This window comes from Phalangium opilio, unplaced genomic scaffold (assembly GCF_054372755.1).
Source record: "Phalangium opilio isolate 3A_F unplaced genomic scaffold, DU_Popi_V2 ptg000390l_1, whole genome shotgun sequence".
Lineage (NCBI taxonomy): Eukaryota > Metazoa > Arthropoda > Arachnida > Opiliones > Phalangiidae > Phalangium > Phalangium opilio.
The window spans coordinates 6,643,977-6,651,891 of record NW_028324234.1 but is presented as its reverse complement, the minus strand read 5'-3'; the positions used below and the strand labels follow the sequence as shown (position 1 = coordinate 6,651,891).

At 47.9% G+C, this 7,915-nt stretch overlaps 1 non-coding gene across 1 annotated transcript; it reads right to left on the bottom strand.

The window, feature by feature from the left end:
• Positions 1–706: 706 nt before the first annotated feature.
• On the bottom strand, positions 707–779 carry TRNAT-GGU (transfer RNA threonine (anticodon GGU)). Its single transcript has one exon. It is a non-coding gene; the product is annotated as a tRNA-Thr (tRNA).
• Positions 780–7,915: the final 7,136 nt, after the last annotated feature.

Genomic DNA, 7,915 nt, shown 5'->3' with positions numbered 1-7,915 from the left:
TATTGGTTAACAGCCGAAAGCGCTTACCATTGAGCCACGGAGGCTCAGAAATTAAATGGTTGTCACGTATTGTGGAAAAGTTTTGAATTTTTACGCTACATCTGAGACCCCACAACACCTCTCCCGGGTGGGCTCGAACCTTCAACCTTTCGATTAACAGCTGAACGCGCTAACCATTGCGCCACGGAAGCCCAAAAATTAAATGGTCGTCAGGTATTGTGGAAAAACTTTGGCTTTCTACGTTACGTTTGAGAACCCACAACACCGCGCCCGGGAGGGCTCGAACCACCAACCTATTGGTTAACAGCCGAACGCCCTAACCATTGCGCCCCGGAAGCCCAAAAATTAAATGGTCGTCAGGTATTGTGGAAAAACTTTGGCTTTCTACGTTACATTTGAGATCCCACAACACCGCTCCCGGGTGGGCTCGAACCACCAACCTATTGGCTAACAGCCGAACGCGCTAACCATTGAGCCACGAAAGCTCAGAAATTAAATGGTTGTCACGTATTGTGGAAAAGTTTTGACTTTTTACGCTACATCTGAGACCCCACAACACCTCTCTCGGGTGGGCTCGAACCACCAACCTTTCGATTAACAGCTGAACGCGCTAATTATTGCGCCACGGAAGCCCAAAAATTAAATGGTCGTCAGGTATTCTGGAAAAACTTTGGCTTTCTACGTTACATTCGTGATCCCACAACACCGCTCACGGGTGGGCTTGAACCACCAACCTTTCGGTTACCAGCCGAACGCGCTAACCATTGCGCCACGGAAGCCCAAAAATTAAATGGTCGTCAGGTATTGTGGAAAAACTTTGGCTTTCTACGTTACATGTGAGATCCCACAACACCGCTCCCGGGTGGCCTCGAACCACCAACCTATTGGTTAACAGCCGAACGCGCTAACCATTGAGCCACGGAAGCCCAAAAATTAAATGGTCGTCAGGTATTGTGGAAAAACCTTGACTTTTTACGTAACATCTGAGACGTCACAACACCGCTCCCGGATGGGCTTGAACCACCAACCTTTCGGTTAACAGCCGAACGCGCTAACCATTGCGCCACGGAAGCCCAAAAATTAAATGGTCGTCAGGTATTGTGGAAAAACTTTGGCTTTCTACGTTACATTTGAGACCCCACAACCACCAACCTTTCGATTAACAGCTGAACGCGCTAACCATTGAGCCACGGAAGCTCAGAAATTAAATGGTCGTCAGGTATTGTGGAAAAACTTTGGCTTTCTACGTTACATTTGAGATCCCACAACACCGCTCCCGGGTGGGCTCGAACCACCAACCTATGGGTCAACAGCAGAACGCGCTAACCATTGCGCCACGGAAGCCCAAAAATTAAATGCTCGTCAGGTTTTGCGTAAAAACCTAGACTTTTTACGTCACATCTGAGACCTCACAACACCGCTCCCGGATGAGCTCGAACCACCAACCTATTGGTTAACAGCCGAACGCGCTAACCACTGAGCCACGGAAGCTCAGAAATTAAATGATTGCCACGTATTGTGGATAAGTTTTGACTTTTTACGCTACATATGAGACCCCACAACACCTCTCCCGGGTGGGCTCGAACCTTCAACCTTTCGATTAACAGCTGAACGCGCTAATCATTGCGCCACGGAAGCCCAAAAATTAAATGGTCGTCAGGTATTGTGGAAAAACCTTGACTTTTTACGTCACATCTGAGACCTCACAACACCGCTCCCGGATGGGCTCGAACTACCAAACTATTGGTTAACAGCCGAACGCGCTAACCATTGAGCCACGGAAGCTCAGAAATTAAATGGTCGTCAGGTATTGTGGAAAAACTTTGGCTTTCTACGTTACATTTGAGATCCCACAACACCGCTCCCGGGTGGGCTCGAACCACCAACCTATTGGCTAACAGCCGAACGCGCTAAACATTGAGCCACGGAAGCTCAGAAATTAAATCGTGTTCAGGTATTGTGGAAAAGTTTTGACTTTTTACGCTACATCTGAGACCCCACAACACCTCTCCCGGGTGGGCTCGAACCACCAACCTTTCGATTAACAGAAGAACTCGCTAACCATTGCGCCACGGAAGCTCAAAAATTAAATGGTCGTCAGGTATTGTGGAAAAACCTTGACTTTTTACGTCACATCTGAGACCTCACAACACCGCTCCCGAAAGGGCTCAAACCACCAGTCTTTTGAATAACAGCTGAACGCGCTAACCATTGCGCCCCGGAAGCCCAAAAATTAAATGGTCGTCAGGTATTGTGGAAAAACTTTGGCTTTCTACGTTACATTTGAGATCCCACAACACCGCTCCCGGGTGAGCTCGAACCACCAACCTATTGGCTAACAGCCGAACGCGCTAACCATTGAGCCACGAAAGCTCAGAAATTAAATGGTTGTAACGTATTGTGGAAAAGTTTTGACTTTTTACGCTACATCTGAGACCCCACAACACCTCTCTCGGGTGGGCTCGAACCACCAACCTATCGATTAACAGCTGAACGCGCTAATTATTGCGCCACGGAAGCCCAAAAATTAAATGGTCGTCAGGTATTCTGGAAAAACTTTGGCTTTCTACGTTACATTCGTGATCCCACAACACCGCTCCCGGGTGGGCTTGAACCACCAACCTTTCGGTTAACAGCCGAACGCGCTAACCATTGCGTCACGGAAGCCCAAAAATTAAATGGTCGTCAGGTATTGTGGAAAAACTTTGGCTTTCTACGTTACATTTGAGATACCACAACACCGCTCCCGGGTGGGCTCGAACCACCAACCTATTGGCTAACAGCCGAACGCGCTAAACATTGAGCCACGGAAGCTCAGAAATTAAATCGTTGTCAGGTATTGTGGAAAAGTTTTGACTTTTTACGCTACATCTGAGACCCCACAACACCTCTCCCGGGTGGGCTCGAACCACCAACCTTTCGATTAACAGAAGAACTCGCTAACCATTGCGCCACGGAAGCTCAAAAATTAAATGGTCGTCAGGTATTGTGGAAAAACCTTGACTTTTTACGTCACATCTGAGACCTCACAACACCGCTCCCGAAAGGGCTCAAACCACCAGTCTTTTGAATAACAGCTGAACGCGCTAACCATTGCGCCCCGGAAGCCCAAAAATTAAATGGTCGTCAGGTATTGTGGAAAAACGTTCAGCTTTTATCCAATAGGGTGGTGGTTCGAGCCCACCCGGGAGCGGTGTTGTGGGATCTCAAATGTAACGTAGAAAGACAAAGTTTTTCCACATTTCCTGACGACCATTTATTTTTTGGGCTTCCTTGGCGCAATGGTTAGCGCGTTCGGCTGTTAACCGAAAGGTTGGTGGTTCGAGCCCAACCGAGAGAGGTGTTGTAGGGTCTCAGATGTAACGTAATCAGTCATAACTTATCCACAATACCTGACAACCATTTAATTTCTGAGCTTCCGTGGCTCAATGGTTAGCGCGTTCGGCTGTTAACCAATAGGTTGGTGGTTCGAGCCCATCCGGGAGCGGTGTTGTGAGGTCTCAGATGTATCGTAAAATGTCAGAGTTTTTCCACAATACCTGACGAACATTTAATTTTTGGGCTTCCGTGGCGCAATGGTTAGCGCGTTCGGCTATTAACCAATAGGTGGGTTGTTCGAGCCCATCCGGGAGCGGTGTTGTCAGGTCTCAGATGTGACGCAAAAAGTCAAGGTTTTTACACAATACCTGACGAGCATTTAATTTTTGGGCTTCCGTGGCTCAATGGTTAGCGCGTTCGGCTGTTAACCAATAGGTTGGTGGTTCGAGCCCACCCGGGAGCGGTGGTGTGGGATCTCATATGTAACGTAGAAAGCCAAAGTTTTGCCACAATACCTGACGACCATTAAATTTTTGGGCCTTCTTGGCGCAATTGTTAGTGCGTTCGGCTGTTAACCGAAAGGTTGGTGGTTCGAGCCCAACCGGAAGAGGTGTTGTAGGGTCTCAGATGTAACGTAAAAAGTCATAACTTATCTACAATACCTGACAACCATTTAAATTCTGAGCTTCCGTGGCTCAATGGTTAGCGAATTCGGCTGTTAACAAAAAGGTTGGTGGTTCGAGCCCACCCGGGAGCGGTGTTTTGGGATCTCAAATGTTACGTTGAAAGCCAAAATTTTTCCACAATACCTGACGACCATTTAATTTTTGGGCTTCCGTGGCGCAATGGTCAGCGCGTTCAGCTGTTAACCGAAAGGTTGGTGGTTCGAGCCCATCGGGGAGCGGTGTTGTGACGTCTCAGATGTAACGTAAAATGTCAGAGTTTTTCCACAATACCTGACGAACATTTAATTTTTGGGCTTCCGTGGCGCAATTATTAGCGCGTTCAACTGTTAATCGAAAGGCTGGTGGTTCAAGCGCACCCGGAAGAGGTGTTGTGGGGTCTCAGATGTAGCGTAAAAAGTCAAAACTTATCCACAATACGTGACAACCATTTAATTTCTGAGCTTCCGTGGCTCAATGGTTAGCGCGTTCGGCTGTTAACCAATAGGTTGGTGGTTCGAGCCCACCCGGGAGCGGTGGTGTGGGATCTCAAATGTAACGTAGAAAGCCAAAGTTTTGCCACAATACCTGACGACCATTAAATTTTTGGGCTTCCTTGGCGCAATGGTTAGCGCGTTCGGCTGTTAACCGAAAGGTTGGTGGTTCGAGCCCAACCGGAAGAGGTGTTGTAGGGTCTCAGATGTAACGTAAAAAGTCATAACTTATCCACAATACCTGACAACCATTTGATTTCTGAGCTTCCGTGGCTCAAAGGTTAGCGCGTTCGGCTGATAACAAATAGGTTGGTGGTTCAGCCCATCCGGGAGCGGTGTTGTGAGGTCTCAGATGTGACGTAAAAAGTCAAGGTTTTTTCCACAACACCTGACGACCATTTAATTTTTGGGCTTCCGTGGCGCAATGGTTAGCGCGTTCGGCTGTTAACCAATAGGTTGGTGGTTCGAGCCCATCCGGGAGCGGTGTTGTGAGGTCTCAGATGTGAAGTAAAAAGTCAAAGTTTTACCTCAATACCTGACGACCATTTAATATTTGGCCTCCGTTGCGCAATGGTTAGCGCGTTCGGCTGTTAACCGAAAGGTTGGTGGTTCGAGCCCACCCGGGAGCGGTGTTGTGGGATCTCTAATGTAACGTAAAAAGCCAAAGTTTTTCCACAATACCTGACGACCATTTTTTTTTTGGGCGACCGTGGCGCAATGGTTTGCGCGTTCGGCTGTTAACCGAAAGGTTGGTGGTTCGAGCCAATCCGGGAGCGGTGTTGTGACGTCTCAGATGTTACGTAAAATGTCAGAGTTTTTCCACAATACCTGACGAACATTTAATTTTTGGGCTTCCGTGGCGCAATTATTAGCGCGTTCAACTGTTAATCGAAAGGCTGGTGGTTCAAGCGCACCCGGAAGAGGTGTTGTGGGGTCTCAGATGTAGCGTAAAAAGTCAAAACTTATCCACAATACGTGACAACCATTTAATTTCTGAGCTTCCGTGGCTCAATGGTTAGCGCGTTCGGCTGTTAACCAATAGGTTGGTGGTTCGAGCCCACCCGGGAGCGGTGGTGTGGGATCTCAAATGTAACGTAGAAAGCCAAAGTTTTGCCACAATACCTGACGACCATTAAATTTTTGGGCTTCCTTGGCGCAATGGTTAGCGCGTTCGGCTGTTAACCGAAAGGTTGGTGGTTCGAGCCCAACCGGAAGAGGTGTTGTAGGGTCTCAGATGTAACGTAAAAAGTCATAACTTATCCACAATACCTGACAACCATTTGATTTCTGAGCTTCCGTGGCTCAAAGGTTAGCGCGTTCGGCTGATAACAAATAGGTTGGTGGTTCAGCCCATCCGGGAGCGGTGTTGTGAGGTCTCAGATGTGACGTAAAAAGTCAAGGTTTTTTCCACAACACCTGACGACCATTTAATTTTTGGGCTTCCGTGGCGCAATGGTTAGCGCGTTCGGCTGTTAACCAATAGGTTGGTGGTTCGAGCCCATCCGGGAGCGGTGTTGTGAGGTCTCAGATGTGAAGTAAAAAGTCAAAGTTTTACCTCAATACCTGACGACCATTTAATATTTGGCCTCCGTTGCGCAATGGTTAGCGCGTTCGGCTGTTAACCGAAAGGTTGGTGGTTCGAGCCCACCCGGGAGCGGTGTTGTGGGATCTCTAATGTAACGTAAAAAGCCAAAGTTTTTCCACAATACCTGACGACCATTTTTTTTTTGGGCGACCGTGGCGCAATGGTTTGCGCGTTCGGCTGTTAACCGAAAGGTTGGTGGTTCGAGCCAATCCGGGAGCGGTGTTGTGACGTCTCAGATGTTACGTAAAATGTCAGAGTTTTTCCACAATACCTGACGAACATTTAATTTTCGGGCTTCCGTGGCGCAATAATTAGCGCGTCCAGCTGTTAATCGAAAGGTTGGTGGTTCGAGCCCACCCGGGAGCGGTGTTGTGGGATCTCAAATGTAACGTAGAAAACCAAAGTTTTTCCACAATACCTGACTACCATTTAATTTTTGGGCTTCCTTGGCGCAATGGTTAGCGCGTTCGGCTGTTAACCGAAAGGATGGTGGTTCGAGCCCACCTGGGAGAAGTGTTGTAGGGTCTCAGATGTAACGTAAAAAGTCATAACTTATCCACAAAACCTAACAACCATTTAATTTCTGAGCTTCTGTGGCTCAATGGTTAGCGCGTGCGGCTGTTAACCAATTGGTTGGTGGTTCGAGCCTATCCGGGAGAAGTGTTGTGACGTCTCAGATGTAACGTAAAATGTCAGAGTTTTTCCACAATACCTGACGAACATTTAATTTTTGGGCTTGCGTGGCGCAATGGTTAGCGCGGTCAGCTGTTAATCGAAAGGTTGGTGGTTCGAGCCCACCCGGGAGAGGTGTTGTTGGGTCTCATATGTAGCGTAAAAAGACAAAACTTTTCCACAATACGTGACAACCATTTATTTTCTGAGCTTTCGTGGCTCAATGGTTAGCGCGTTCGGCTGTTAACCAATAGGTTGGTGGTTCGAGCCCACCCGGGAGCGGTGTTTTTGGATCTCAAATGTAACATAAATAGCCAAAGTTTTTCCACAATACCTGACGACCATTTAATTTTTGGGCGTCCGTGGCGAATGATTAGCGCGCTCGGCTGTTAACCGAAAGGTTGGTGGTTCGAGCCCATCCGGGAGCGGTGTTGTGAGGCCTCAGATGTGAAGTAAAATGTCAGAGTTTTTCCACAATACCTGACGAACATTTAATTTTTGGGCGTCCGTGGCGAATGGTTAGCGGGTTCGGCTGTTAACCGAAAGGTTGGTGGTTCGAGCCCTCCCGGGAGCGGTGTTGTGACGTCTCAGATGTAACGTAAAATGTCAGAGTTTTTCCACAATACCTGACGAGCATTTAAAATTTGGGCTTCCGTGGCGCAATGGTTAGCGCGTTCAACTGTTAATCGAAAGGTTGGTGGTTCGAGCCCACCCGGAAGAGGTGTTGTGGGGTCTCAGATGTAGCGTAAAAAGTCAAAACTTTTCCACAATACGTGACAACCATTTAATTTCTGAGCTTCCGTGGCTCAATGGTTAGCGCGTTCGGCTGTTAATCGAAAGGTTGGTGGTTCGAGCCCATCCGGGAGCGGTGTTGTGACGTCTCAGATGTTACGTAAAATGTCAGAGTTTTTCCACAATACCTGACGAACATTTAATTTTCGGGCTTCCGTGGCGCAATAATTAGCGCGTCCAGCTGTTAATCGAAAGGTTGGTGGTTCGAGCCCACCCGGGAGCGGTGTTGTGGGATCTCAAATGTAACGTAGAAAACCAAAGTTTTTCCACAATACCTGACTACCATTTAATTTTTGGGCTTCCTTGGCGCAATGGTTAGCGCGTTCGGCTGTTAACCGAAAGGATGGTGGTTCAAGCCCACCTGGGAGAAGTGTTGTAGGGTCTCAGATGTA